Source organism: Saccopteryx leptura, chromosome 4 (genome assembly GCF_036850995.1).
Source record: "Saccopteryx leptura isolate mSacLep1 chromosome 4, mSacLep1_pri_phased_curated, whole genome shotgun sequence".
In the NCBI taxonomy this organism is placed as follows: domain Eukaryota; kingdom Metazoa; phylum Chordata; class Mammalia; order Chiroptera; family Emballonuridae; genus Saccopteryx; species Saccopteryx leptura.
The window spans coordinates 213,128,609-213,143,307 of NC_089506.1; the positions used below are offsets into that span (position 1 = coordinate 213,128,609).

General features: G+C 52.2%; 2 long non-coding RNA genes across 2 annotated transcripts; one reads left to right on the forward strand and one right to left on the reverse strand.

Moving 5' to 3' along the window:
- Positions 1-1,797: 1,797 nt before the first annotated feature.
- Positions 1,798-13,816, reverse strand: LOC136403739 (uncharacterized). The gene is made up of 3 exons (XR_010751179.1): positions 13,725-13,816; positions 5,453-5,547; positions 1,798-2,483 (listed from the first exon to the last, which is right to left on the reverse strand). It is a non-coding gene; the product is annotated as an uncharacterized lncRNA (long non-coding RNA).
- A 95-nt stretch (positions 13,817-13,911) lies between these two features.
- On the forward strand, positions 13,912-14,462 carry LOC136403740 (uncharacterized). The gene is made up of 2 exons (XR_010751180.1): positions 13,912-14,197; positions 14,309-14,462. It is a non-coding gene; the product is annotated as an uncharacterized lncRNA (long non-coding RNA).
- Positions 14,463-14,699: the final 237 nt, after the last annotated feature.

The window sequence follows — 14,699 nt, forward strand, 5'->3', positions numbered from 1 at the left end:
TGCCCCCGCCCCCCACCACACCGTCCCCCTGTCTCTCTCGCTTCCCAGCTGCCTCTTCATGCTCCACTCAGAGCCCCTGGCTGGTCTTAGGACAGCCCCGCAGGGCCAGTTCCTGCTGCGGGCTCTGGAGCCCGTGCCCTGCGGGAGGGGCACAGCTTCCTGGGCAGCCGCTGGGGTTTCTTGCAAGAAACAGGATCCCTTCGGGCCAAGGGAACACTGCTCCAGAGTGTACCCGTCATCGTCATGTGTGTTGGGATGGGCTCGATGCACCTGGCCGGCATCTAAGTGGGGACACACCGACTGTCTCTCCTGCAGTTCTGTTCCGGTGGTTCTCGTGTCCTCAGCACTGGGCTCCAGGATCTTGGCCTGCTCTTGGGTGGCTGAGGATGGTCTGGAAGGATGAGCTGGGCCACACTCATTTCCAGTAGATAGGACAAGGTAGGTTTCCAAACAGATGCAGGGGCGCTGAGCTCCAGGCAGGCCTTGGGGAGGAGGGGATTGGGAGCAGCCACAGGCCTGCCCTTTGGTCCCAGAGCAGAGCGAGCGGAGGAGGGTGGACTCTGCCCTGGATGGGCCAGCAGGAGCGGAGCGGAGCGGAGCGGAGGACGGGTGGACTCTGTCCCGAATGGGCCAGCAGGGTTGAGTGCAGGCCGAGAGCAGAGGCCGCCTGGGAGCCGGCAGGGCGGTGGCCATGGAGACAGCGGGTGGGGAGGGCTCGGGGGCCCTGAGCCAGCAGTGGGCCGGGTCTGAACCCCAGGCCAGTGTCCTGCCCCCAGTGTGCTGCCTTCCTGCTCTGTGGCTGGTGCCCAGGGGAGTGGAGACTGGCCCGGAGGAGGCCTCACTGCCGGGCTGGCAGAGCCGCCGCAGGGTGTCCGTAGCCAGGGGCCCTGCTTCTTCCAGCTGGTGCTTCCACCCCAGGGGGCACTGCTCTCACCTGCTGCCATCTCTAGTTCTTTTCTAATGCCAGCACTTTTTTAAAAAAATATTTTATTCGTTTTAGAGAAGGGGGGAGAGAGAGAGAGAAGGGGAGAGGAGCAGGAAGCATCAACTCCCGTATGTGCCTTAACCAGGCAAGCCCAGGGTCTCGAACTGGCAACCTCAGCATTCCAGGTCGACGCTTTATCCACTGCGCCACCACAGATCAGGTCTAATGCCAGCATTTTTAAAAAAGATTTTATTTGCCTGACCAGGTGGTGGCGCAGTGGATAGAGTGTCGGACTGGGATGCAGAGGACCCAGGTTCGAGACCCTGAGGTCACCAGTTTGAGCGCGGGCTTATCTGGTTTGAGCAAAAGCCTACCAGCTCGAACCGAAGGTCGCTGGGTCCAACAAGGGGTTACTTGGTCTGCTGAAGGCCCGTGGTCAAGGCACATATGAGAAAGCAATCAATGAACAACTAAGGTGCAATGAAAAACTAATGATTGATGCTTCTCATCTCTCTTCCTGTCTATCCCTCACTCTGACTCACTCTCTGTCTCTGTAAAAAAATAAATAAATAAATAAATAAATAAATAAAATTAAAAAAAAAAAAGATTTTATTTGATTTTAGGGAGAGGAGAGGGAGAGAAAGGCAGAGGTGTGTGTGTGGGGGAGGAACAGGAAGCATCAGCCCATAGTTGCTTCTCTCATGGGCCTTGACCAGGCAAGCCCGGGTTTCAAACCAGCGACCTCAGCGCCCCTGTTGACGCTCTGTCCACTGTGCCACTGCTGGTCAGGCATAATGCCAGCGGTTTTACACTCACTCACATCACCGGGACAAGTAATGTGAGTGAGTGTAAAACTTAATGTAGATTTTAAGTGCAGGTGGTCTGTATCTGAGATGTCTCTAGGGAGGGAGAAAACTGGGCAGGTGGACGTCCCCCTTGTGACAGCGGTGTTCATAGCAGCTGTGACCTGGGCGGGGGCACCAGCCGGCAGGCCCACCACAGCATTCTGCTCAGGACGGCCCTCCCCCTCAGCCAACCTTCTCTAGGTGTGTCCAGTCCCGCCCAACTGAAGGGCCCTGTGAGCCATCTCCAGTACTGTCCCACCTTTGCTCCTGGTGACCCTCATTTGAGTCATGTGTCACCCTAAATTCTGTTTCTAAGCTACACGGAATGGTGTCTGTCTGGGCTGGGGTGGCAGCAGGGGGGTCAGGGCGCTGATGTCCGAGGGAGTTTGTTCCCATGGGAGGTGGCCAGGGGCAGTGCTGAAGGTCGGAATCACCTGGGCCCCGACTATGCGCGGACCCCTAGTTTTTCCATGACTCCCGAGGGTGCCTGAAGGTGTCAGCTCTCTGGGTGCACACAGGGCACTGTGGGGTCTCCTGCAGGGAAAAGTAAGTCAGAACCGCTGGCATCCGGCACGTGCGCAGCACGGTTGCTGTGTGAGGTCCCAGCCCCGCTCTGCGCATCTGGTGCCTGGAACAAGCCTCTGGTCTCTGGGCCTCTGTTTCCTCATTTGTTATCAGTGATAGCTACCACTTCTGCTCAGGTATTTGAGAAACTGTAGAAAACAAAGCAGAAGAGAGGCCAGAGGTGAAGGTTTTATGTGCAAATTTGAGATAGATGATTTCAGAATAAAAACGAGGTGTTTCTAATTAGGTTGATCGCACATATTTGTGCACACAAAATCCTATGCTTTTGTGTTTAGATTTCAACGGGAGGAATTTGACAGAAACTATATCTCGCATTTAACATAGGACACCCAGCCCTCTCAATTTTAAGTCTCTAATGCCCATCCCTTTTCTCTTGCAACAAAGCAGTGGTCGTGTCCATTTGCTAGTGTTTTTGTGGACACCTGGAAGTGACTGAAGGGACCAAGTGCAGATGCTCTGTTAAGTGCTCTCGCAGAGCGGGAGTGTGATATGTGAACAGTTATTTTCTGGGTAGAATCTTGTAGGAGAGCCTGACATTCTTGGCCCTTTTCCTTGCCATTTTCAAGACAAGCTTGTGGTTGTGTCACAGAGCGGCAGCCCTTAGGGCCAAGTGGCCTCCAGTTTACCCCAGAGGCTTATCTCGGCAGTGCATTCAGTTCGGCCGTTAAGGGCCAGGTTTACGGCTGGGCCCACAGCACAGGCAGGAAGAACTTGGTCTTGGGCTCTCACTTAAAAAAAGAAGAGAAAAGCAATGGCCACTGGAGACTTCAATTAGGAGGACTGGGCCTGACCAGTGGGGTGCAGTGAATAGAGAGTCTACCTGGGACACTGACGTCCCCAGCTTCAAAACCTCAACTCCCTGGGCTTAAGCATGGGCTCAACCAGCTTGAGCGTGAGCTCACCAGCTTAAGCTGGAGCTTAAGCTGGATGTTCACTGGCTAGACGCAAGCCCCACCCCTACCCTGTAAAGGCACGTATGAGAAGCAATCAATGAACAACTAAAGTGCCGCAACTACGATTTGATGCTTCTCATCTCTTTTCCTTCCTGTCTCTCTCTCTCTCTTTTTTTTTTTTTCATTTTTCCAAAGCTGGAAACAAGGAGGCAGTCTGACAGACTCCTGCATGCGCCCAACCAGGATCCACCTGGCATGCCCACCAGGGGGCGATGCTCTGCCCCTCTAGGGCGTCGCTCTGTTGCATCCAGAGCCAGTCTAACACCTGAGGCAGAGGCCACAGAGCCATCCTCAGCGCCCGGGCCATCATTGCTCCAACCGGAGCCTCGGCTGTGGGAGGGGAAGAGAGAGACAGAGAGGAAGGAGAGGGGGAGGGGTGGAGAAGCAGATGGGTGCATCTCCTGTGTGCCCTGGCCAGGAATCGAACCCGGGACTCCCGCATGCCAGGCTGACACTCTACCGCTGAGCCAACCAGCCAGGGCCCTGTCTCTCTCTCTTTAAAAAAAAAAAAAAGATGGGTGTCCTGAGCTAAATGCAGGTTATAGTCTTTCTGTCAAATTTCCACATTGAAGTCTTTTTTTTTTGTGTGTGAGAGTGACAGAGAGAGGGACAGACAGACAGGAAGGAAGAGAGATGAGAAGCATCAATTCTTTGTTGCGGCACCTTAGTTGTTTATTGACTGAGGGGCTACAGCAGAGTGAGTGACCCCTTGCTCAAGCCAGCAACCTTGGGCTCAAACTGGTGAGCCTTGCTCAAACCAGATGAGCCTGCGCTCAAGCCGGTGAGCTTGGGGTTTTGAACCTGGGTTCTCCACGTCCCAATCCGATGCTCTATCCACTGTGCCACCGCCTGGTCAGGCCCCATTGAAATCGAAGTGCAGCATAGGATTTTCTGTGCGCAAATGTTTTCAATCAGCACCCCCTTGGCCCCCTGGGAGTGGGATTCAGGGATTGAGCCAACCTGGCATCAGTGAGCCACCCCCACTCCTCAATGTCTGGATTAGAGGGGGGCATATGCTGGCTGCCATTAAATATTCAAGAGCCAAGTCCAGCAGTCATCTTTTTTAAGACTTTAGGGTGGAAGTATTGTTGTTAAAGCCAGCACTTCCCAAGTAGGTCAAATGCTAATCCAGTGAGAATTGGGGAAGGTCAATAGAGGAAAATCATTTGAAGAGATGCAGTCTTTTTTTTTCTTTTACTGAGAAGAGGGGAGATAGAGAGACAGACTCCCGGATACACCCCGGCTGGGATCCACCCCACAACCCCCATCTGGGTTGAATCAACCCAGCTATCTCAGCACCCAGGGCCAACTGTGAGAGGGGAAGAGGGGAGGAGAGAGAGAAAGGGGAGAGGGAGGGTAAGAGAAGAAGATGGTCGCTTCTCATGTGTGCCCTGAGTGGTGATTAAACTCGGGACTTCTACACTCCGGGCTGATGCTCTATCCACTGAACCAACCTATCAGGGCTGAGAATGCAGTCTTTTTTTTAAAGATTTTTAAATTTTTATTTATTTATTTATTTTAGAGAGTGGGGAGAGAGAGAGGGAGAGAGAGAAGGGAGGGGAGGAGCAGGAAGCATCAACTCCCATATGTGCCTTGAGTGGGCAAGCCCAGGTTTTAGAACTGGCGACCTCAGCATTCCAGGTGGGCGCTTTATCCACTGCACCACCACAGGTCAGGCAGAGAATGCAGTCTTAATTCAGGCTATTTTATCACACTATAGTACCTGCTTGTGAGGTCAATCAGGGAAAGCACATAAAGAGGGAGGAAGACAACAAACAGATCCAGGAGTCTTGCCACCGAGCCAGTGTTGAGTCTGGGTCAGGTCCTCGCTCTGTGAGTGTGGCCACCCCACGTGTTCATCATCAGGCTCTCCTTCCGGGGCTGGTGCAGCCGTGTGGAGTGACGGAGTGACGTTAATGCAGCGTGCTGCCAGCTGGGCCGCAGTCACGCCCCAGTTGCTAGAGCAGATATCCCTGTGGTGGTTCTCTCTGTGATCGTGCACACGTAAGCCTAAGACGTCTGCATTTGGGGTGACTTGTACTTCGTGTTCTATGATTTATTTTTACTTCCACCTTGGCAGCGCATGCACATGAGGTCTTGAGGGGCTGAGGCCTGGCGTGTCAGTTGCGGTCTGGTCAGCTCACCCAGCAGCGATGTCTGAGGGTGCCCATGGCCCACTCTTGCCAGCGCTCCTCGACTCTGGAGCACGCTGCTCATGCTCAGGTTCCTGGAGACGTTTCTGAAAGGACAGAAAGCCAAAAAGCCTCTCATTCCTAACCTAGTCTCCTGACAGTTCTGAGCCTGTTTTACAGACACAGAGGACTAAAAAACCACCAGTAAGCCGCCTCCACTCGTGAACAGTTTCCATCAGTTGAAATAATTATTTTTTAAATTATTTTATTTCTTTTAGCCAGAGAGGAAAGGAGAGAGAGAAAGAGACAGGAACATCGATCCGTTCCTGTAGGGGCCCTGACCAGGGATCGAACCGGCAACCTTTGCACTTCAAGACAATGCTGTAACCAACTGAGCTATCCAGCCAGGGTACCTGAGATAATTCTTAGGACCTACTTAGCTGAACAACTAACGAAACAAACCACCCTCCCATACTCAGCTGTGTAGCAACAAGAACCACACTGCCCTTGGAAAAGTTCAATGAAAGCCAACCCCCCTCCTCACTCGGGCCGGTACTCCTCCTGCGGCCTGGCCGTCTCCTCTCTTGGAAAGCAAACACTTTTCTATTTCAGCCTTTCCACTCTTTGTAAATTTTTTACAAACCCGTGTCTCCGGCCAACCTAACAGAAGTACAAGAGCAGGGCTCTATAAAAGCCACTGAGAGTCATTCTGTTCTCATCTGGGCTGCAGCTGGAGATCAGGGCCCGTGGAGGCTCCGGGTCTTGGTGTAGGTAGGGGCCCTGGCACTTCGCAGAGGTGGAAATCTCTCTTCTGATCTTTCCTACTTGACCTCTGTCAGCTGTCTTTGAGGGAACAGTAAGCTGATGAATAATTCCTAAGCTTGGTGATGTGCAAATGTCATCGTTTTTCTTTTTTTCTTTTCATACTCTGGATCTAGGAGGCAGCAGGGCAAAGCCTCTTGATTCCCTGTCAGGGTCACTCTGTCCATTGCACCAGACCTCAGCCCCTTTATAGAAAATGGTGGCCATTTTTACCAGTAGGGATGTTGCTGAAACAACATCTTCCAGAAGCTGGTCTGTGGAGTAAATTGGCCCCTGAAGAACAGGGGCCCATGCCTAACCTGCAGTGACGCAGTGAGCAGAGCACTGACCTGGAATGCAGAAGTTGCTGGTTCGAAACCCCAGGCTTGTCTGGTCAAAGCACAGATGATCAGTGGTGGGATTCACCAGTTCACACCGGTTTGGCAGAACCAATGCCTAATTTTTTTAGTTCAGGAAACCGATTGTTAAAATGGTGCTTATAATCAGGGTTCTCTCTAAGGTGAGCGCCTAGGCAGCCGCCCAATGTGGAAATCACCAGTTTACATTCCTTACTCTTTTTTAATGTTCATCTGTACAACAGCATATTCTAACTGCTGTTGTAATGTTCATTACATCCAAAGGTGAAAAAAAATTTGACGGGGCCCTGGCCGGTTGGCTCAGTGGTACAGCATTGGCCTGGTGTGCAGGAGTCCTGGGTTCGATTCCTGGCCAGGGCACATAGGAGAAGCACCCATCTACTTCTCCACCCCTCCCCCTCTCCTTCCTCTGTCTCTCCCTTCCCCTCCCAAGCTGGGGCTCCATTGGAGCAAAGTTGGCCCCAGCGCTGAGGATGGCTCCATGGCCTCTGCCTCAGGCACTGGAATGGCTCTGGTTGAACAGCATCGCCCCCTGGTGGGAATGCCAGGTGGATCCCGGTCGGGCGCATGCGGGAGTCTGTCTGACTGCCTCCCCATTTCCAAATTCAGAAAAATACAACAACAAAAAAATGATGGAACAATACTTGTAATATTATTCATTTCATAAAACTCATTATAGCCTGACTAGGCAGTGGTGCAGTGGATAGAGCCATGGACTGGGAGCAAAAGACCCAGGTTCAAAACCCTGAGATTGCCTGACCTGTGGTGGTGCAGTGGATCAAGCACTGACCTGGAACGCTGAGGTCGCTGGTTCAAAACCCTGGGCTTCCCTGGTCAAGGCACATATGGGAATTGATGCTTCCTGCTCCTCCCCCCTTCTCTCTCTCTCTCTCTCTCTCTCTCTCTCTCTCCTCTAAAATGAATAAATTAAAAAAAATAATTTTAAAAATAAAAATGGCCTGACCAGGCGGTGGCATCGGACTGAGAAGCAGAGGACTCGAGTTCGAGACCCCGAGGTCTCCAGCTTGAGTGTGGGCTCATCTGGTTTGAGCAAAAAGCCCACCAGCTTGAACCCAAGATCGCTGGCTCCAGCAAGGGGTTACTCAGTCTGCTGAAGGCCCACGGTCAAGGCACATGTGAGAAAGCAATCAATGAACAACTAAAGTGTTGCGACGCGCAATGAAAAATTAATGATTGATGCTTCTCATCTCTCTCCATTCCTGTCTGTCTATCCCTCTCTCTGACTCACTCTCTGTCTCTGTAAAAAATAAAATTTAAAATTAAAAAAAAAAAAAAAAAAGGAAGCACATTAAAAATGACAAGACCTTGCCTGACCAGGCGGTGACACAGTGGATAGAGCGTCGGACTGGGATGCAGAGGACCCAGGTTCGAGACTCCGAGCTCGCCAGCTTGAGCGCGGGCTTATCTGGTTTGAGGAAAAGCTCACCAGCTGGGACCCAAGGTCGCTGGCTTGAGGAAGGGGTTACTCGGTCTGCTGAAGGCCCACGGTCAAGGCACATATGAGAAAGCAATCAATGAGCAACTAAGGTGTCACAACGAAAAGCTGATGATTGATGCTTTTCGTCTCTCTCTGTTCCTGTCTGTCAGTCCCTATCTATCCCTCTCTCTGACTCTCTGTCTCTGTAAAAAAACAAAAAAACGACAAGACCGCCTGACCAGGCGGTGGCGCAGTGGATAGAGCGTCGAACTGGGATGCGGAAGGACCCAGGTTCGAGACCCCGAGGTCGCCAGCTTGAGTGCAGGCTCATCTGGTGTGAGCAAAAAGCTCACCAGCTTGGACCCAAGGTCGCTGACTCGAGCAAGGGGTTACTCGGTCTGCTGAAGGCTCACGGTCAAGGCAACTATGAGAAAGCAATCAATGAACAACTAAGGTTGTTGCAACGAAAAACTGATGATTAATGCTTCTCATCTCTTTCTGTTCCTGTCTGTCTGTCCCTATCTATCCCTCTCTCTGACTCTCGCTCTGTCTCTGAAATAAATAAATAAATAAATAATTTAAAAACGACAAGACCTTGGAAATGAGCAGTTATCAAGCTTTGTAGCTTGATAAAAAAGTTAGCTTGCTGCCTGACCAGGCGGTGGCGCAGTGGCTAGAGCGTCGGACTGGGATGCAGAGGACCCAGGTTCGAGACTCCGAGCTCGCCAGCTTGAGCCCAAGGTCACTAGCTCGGGCAAGGGGTTACTCGTCTGCTGAAGGCCCACCCACGGTCAAGGCACATATAAGAAAGCAATCAATGAACAACTAAGGTGTTGCAACGCGCAATGAAAAACTAATGGTTGATGCTTCTCATCTCGCTCTGTTTCTGTCCCTGTCTAACTCTCTCTCTGTCTCTGTTAAAAAAAAAAAAAGAAGTTAGCTTGCTGACTTACCTGCTTCCCCAGGGTCTGGATGCTGAGGCTTTCCAGAACCTAAGAACATGGCTGAGCAGAGCCAGTATTTGGGCAGCTTTGCCAAAGACGGGGCTGCTCCAATCCTTTCCCAAAGGTCCATGCAGCACCACTGGACAGCCAATGGCGGCACACGCTGGGTCTAACGCTCCCATCCAAGCCCGCCCTCCTCCTATGCTGATGGTGCTCTGGCCCACCATGCTCACTCACGGTGTATCTGTGCACAGGTGCATGGCGTGAAACCTGGAGAAAACGTGGGTTACTCAGAGAAAGAGTCCTGGGGTTCCCCCACGACCACCAGCTGCAAACCATTTCTGGAGGGTGGCACCTCTGGCACCTGGGGCCTCTGATACCTGGGGGGCATAGGCACGGTGCTCTATGTGGCTGTACTCACCCATGGAGCACATGCTCCCCTTGGGACAGGACACTCAGAAATTAGAGCAAAGCTGAGGCCTGGGGAAAGCCCTCACTGACCTTCCCCAAATGGCAGAGAGGTGTGTCAAAGGGACCAAACATCAGAAGGGCCATTTCCCCAGCTCCCTCTGTTGCCAGGGAAAAGCAGCTTGGCTTCCAGTGAACAGACTGCTAGGGTGATCTTTTTTTTTTTTTTTTTTTTTTAATCTTTGTTTCTTTTTTATTTATTTATTTATTTATTTATTCATTTTTTAGAGAGGAGAGGGAGAGACAGAGAGAGAAGGGGGGAGGAGCTGGAAGCATCAACTCCCATATGTGCCTTGACCAGGCAAGCCCAGGGTTTCGAACCGGCGACCTCAGCGTTTCCAGGTCAGGTCGATGCTTTATCCACTGCGCCACCACAGGTCAGGCCTAGGGTGATCTTGATCCTCAGAGATCTGTTGTCTTGCGAGGGGCTGATCCTATGCAGGGTCCACATCACCAACACTGGCCCCTCTGTGGGTTAGGTACTCGGGGTCCTGGGATGTGAGGACAGTAGTCCAAGGCAGGCCTCACCCAACCTGATAGCAGTGCCAACATGGAGACAGCAGTGCCAACATGGAGAGCTTCAGCCTAGGATACTGTTGGCTTGTCCCTAACAATGGGATAAACCAGATTTAACCCAAATTTATTTATTTGTTTGTTTGTTTATTATTTTAGAGAAAAGAAGGGAGAGGGGGTAAGGGAGAGAGAAAGAGAGGGAAAGGGACAAAGAGATATTTGTTGTTCCATTTATTTATCCATTCACTGGTTGATGCCTCCATGTGCCCTGACCAGGGATCGAACCCATAACCTTGGCATATCTGAATGACACTCCAAGAAAATCTGCTTGTTTCCATGTTCTCTGCTTTCCCCACTACATGCCCCAGTAATAACCATTGCTGCAAACACACAGCCACCCTAGAGTTACAGGGAGCTACTTTGCCTAGTGGTCAATTTTACATTTAACAGAATCATTACATGGTTCCTTTTTTATTATTATTTAATTTTTTCATTGATTTGAGGTGGAGGAGGGAGAGGGAGAGAGAGAAGAGAGAAAGAAAGAAGAGAGAAAAGCCTTCATTCATTGTTTCACTTAGTTATTCTATTCTGTTGCGCACTCACTGATTGCTTCTCCTACGTGTCCGGACGGGATTGGACCTGTGACCATTGGCACGCCAGGTCAAGGTTTTATTTCACTGAGCCACTGGGCCAGGAACCACAGTTTTTTTTGTTGTTGTTTTGTTTTATTTTGTATTTTTCTGAAGTTGGAAATGGGGAGGCAGTCAGACTCCCGCATGTGCCCGACCGGGATCCACTGGGCACGCCCTAGGCGGCAATGCTCTGCCCATCTGTCGCTCTGTTGCAACCAGAGCCATTGTAGCGCCTGAGGCAGAGGCCACGGAGCCATCCCCAGCGCCTGGGCCATCTTTTTGCTCCAATGGAGCCTCGGCTGCGGGAGGGGAAGAGAGAGACATAGAGGAAGGAGAGGGGGAGGGGTGGAGAAGCAGATGGGTGCTTCTCCTGTGTGCCCTGGCCAGGAATCGAACCCGGGACTCCTGCACGCCAGACCGACACTCTACCACTGAGCCAACTGGCCAGGGCCACCACAGTTCATTTTACAAAGGGAAGATTCCAAGCCTCACCCATTCAGAATATCAGCCCTCAAATGAGGATGAACCAGAGTCTCTTTCCAAACAGCTGCGTTCTGACAGTGAGGCTGCCACAGGCTCCGGGGCTCAGAGTTCAGCTATCTGCCTAAAGAAGTAAGTGTGCTGTCCTTCCATCCGACAATGTCCCTCTTGCCTCCAGCACAGTCAGGACATTCAGGCATGACCTCCTGGGCAGCACTGAGGACTTCTTTAGACTGAGTGCTGCACTGAGCTGCCCACCAGGTCCTCCCTCCTCACGTGAGGGGCAGGGTGGCACCCGGGACTCTGCCAGCCTCCGATGAGCGCTATTTACCAGAGAAGTATTTAGCCTCTCTGCACCTCGGTTTCCACACCTGTACAATAGGAACACCACCTACCTCGCAATACTGCTGAGAAAACCAAGCAACACGTGTGAGCTAGCTAGCCCAGTGCCTGCCTTGACGGAAGTGCTCCATCAGTGGTACTACAGCATAGGACACACCTGACTGTGAAGGTGAGCCAGACCATCTTCAGACTGGCAACTCCAAGTGCTCCCCCTGTTGGCTGTACACGCTTCAAAAAATGGGAAGATGAATCATCCCGACACGGGATTCTCATCTTAAAATTCCCAGCTTGAACAGCAAACTCACTTGACACGTGTAAATCTATCTGTCCTCGTGTGAAAAATCCAACATTGGAGGCGTCTCTGCCATTACTGACTGGAAATGGGGCGCATTCACACAGACATACGCACATGTGAAGGAACCTAGCTCCAGACACAAAAATCTCATTCCTATCACTTCCTGACCAGAGAGCTAACCTTTTCGGCACTTCATTTCTTCTCGTGGATTCCACCGTTTTTGAACCAAAAAGCTGCCTTGTGCAAAGAAATCTGCAGATGTCTAAAGTCCATCAGGAGGAACTACAAACACTAAGAAAATGCGCTTTTATTCTTCCGATGGATGCCATAACGTACACACCTCGGACTGCAACCGCATCGCTGTGCAAAAATCCATTTTACAAAATCCAGGATTATCGTCAACCAGCCTCCACTGAGGTTTGCCAAGCGTCCTAAATTGCGTCGTTGTGTGTCAGCCCAGGCACCACATGTCGCAATAACCAAAGACATCCCTTTCGCCTTTCACCTTTTTCCTCAACAGAACAGGTCCTCCCGCTCTTAGACTCTGGATTCTCATCCATCTCTACAAAGCCGAGTGTTCTTAACACGAAGTCCACGGGTGAGCGGCAGAGGGGTCAAGAGCTTCCTGAAGTCATTACAAAACTCGGTGTGGCATGCCCAGGCAGTGGCGCAGTGGATAGAGTGTCGGACTGGGAAGCAGAGGACCTGGGTTCGAGACCCCGAGGTCGCCAGCTTGAGTGCGGGCTCATCTGGTTTGAAGAAAAGCTCACCAGCTTGAATCCAAGGTCGCTGGCTCCAGCAACGGGTTACTCGGTCTGCTGAAGGCCGCGGTCAAGGCACATATGAGAAAGCAATCAATGAACAACTAAGGTGTTGCAACGCGCAACGAAAAACTAATGATTGATGCTTCTCATCTGTCTCCGTTCCTGTCTGTCTGTCCCTGTCTATCCCTCTGACTCACTCTCTGTCTCTGAAATAAATAAATAAAAATAAATAAAAAACTCGGTGTGGCGTGCGTTCTTCTCAGGAGACGTCGCACACCTACCATCAGATTCCCAAAGGTGCCCCCCTCCCCACAAGATGAGCAGTCAAATACATTTCCCAGGTCTTCCTTCATTTAAGGGATCTGCTTTTTGAACCAAACTTGACAAGCTGTCTAAACATTCTTCCATCATCCACTTCACATTTGCACACAAGGTATAAATCCTTAAACCCTTTCCCAAGGGTGCAGACTTAGCAGAGAAAAAACATAAAAGCACTAGGGAGACTTTCAGCGACAGAGACAAAATACAGAGCCACTAGCGATACTTTTAGTCAAACATTTAACTCAACAAGTGCGTTTTCTTTTTCTTTCCCCCTAAAATCCCTCCTCCCTGTCACGCTCCCGTTGCCCCGGCGGTAAGTTCCAGCCCAGCTCCCAGGGACTTCCCACAACAACGGTGCCTGTGCCGGGCGGAGCGCGGACTCCAGGCAGGAGAAGCACCCGCCGGGTCGGGAAAGCGTCCCCACTCCACGCGATCCAGGAACCTGGGAGGCTCGGAGCATCAGACCCTTTGAGCAAGAGCTCGCACTCCTACTTCTGCTGCGGGCAGGGGTACCGGGACCCCGTTCTTAGTGCAGCCCCAGGAAGGCTCCTCCGCAGACAGCACGGAAGGTAACGCCGGAGGCTCGGCTCCAGGCCGCGCCGAAAACAAACTTTCCAAACACTCGAACCGCGGCGAGCCCGTGACATTTCTAGGGCTTCCCCCGCCCTCCGCGTGCCTGTCAGCGCCCCCGTCGGGCCGGCGCCCGCCTCCCGGGGACCGGGCTCCCTCGGTGGCTGCGCGGCGTCCGCACGGTGCCCACGGTCCTTCTCCTTGCTGCCCGGACCCAGCCAGGTGAGACGCCACCCGGCCCTCGGAATCACGGGCCGCCGCGCCTCACCGGGCCCGAGCGGCCGCGGTTCTCGGAGGGATGATCGTCTGGTGAGCTCGGGTTGCCGCGAGCGCACTCACCAGCTGGCTGGTCGTCCTGGCCATGGGCCCGGCGCCGGCTCCGGCACTCCGCTGCAGCGCTGCGCGGCTCCGCGGCCCTTCAGCGTCGTCCTCCCCGCCCGCCCCGCCGCTCGGCGCCCCCGGGACCGCCCAACCCCGCCCCCTCCCCGCCCCCGGGCCGCCTGGCTCCGCCCCGTATTTCCGGGTTGGGGCCCAGCGGGCTGGAGCATCGGGACCCCCGTCTGGGTGGGCGGGGCCTCGACCCAGTGGGAACCAATCCCAGAGCCTCAAGGCTGTGTGGGGAGTGGAGGGCGAGCTGTCATCCCAGGCTTCCAGGTCCGAGAAATGAGGCTTGCTGGGGCCCAGGCCCGCGAAGGTCACACCGGAATGAGGCTAGGCCGTACTCCAACCCACCGCTGGGACTCAGAAGCCGGGCTCTGCGTAAACACCTAGAGACCAAACTTTACTAGTTACAAAACTGAAAAGTGTTCAAGGTAGGAAATTTAGGCTATCAAGTCGTATTTATAAGGCAGAAAACAATTCTGTCTCTTCTCCGCTAATAGTCCTAAAAACATTTTTCAGAATTTCTTTGCGTTTAATTACAGGGACATTGTGCCTTGACTGGGAATGGAACTGGCAACCTCTGCACTTGGCAGTGGTGCTCTAACCAACCAAGTTATCCGGCCAGAACATGTGTTTGTTTTTTAAAATAACACTTTGGACAATACTGAAGTAACAATAAAGTACCTTAACCCTTAATTCACGCTGGCCAGAATTAATTGTTGAATAGCATAAGAGCCTTTATAACATTTACTCAGCATTTATTCATTTTTTTTTTTTTTTAATTTTTTTAAAGCAAGGCAGAGATTCAGAGAGAGAGAGAGACAGGAAGGAAGAGAGATAAGAAGCATCAACTCTTGGCCTGACCTGTGGTGGCGCAGTGGGATAAAGCGTCGACCTGGAACACTGAGGTTGCCGGTTCGAAACCTTGGGCTT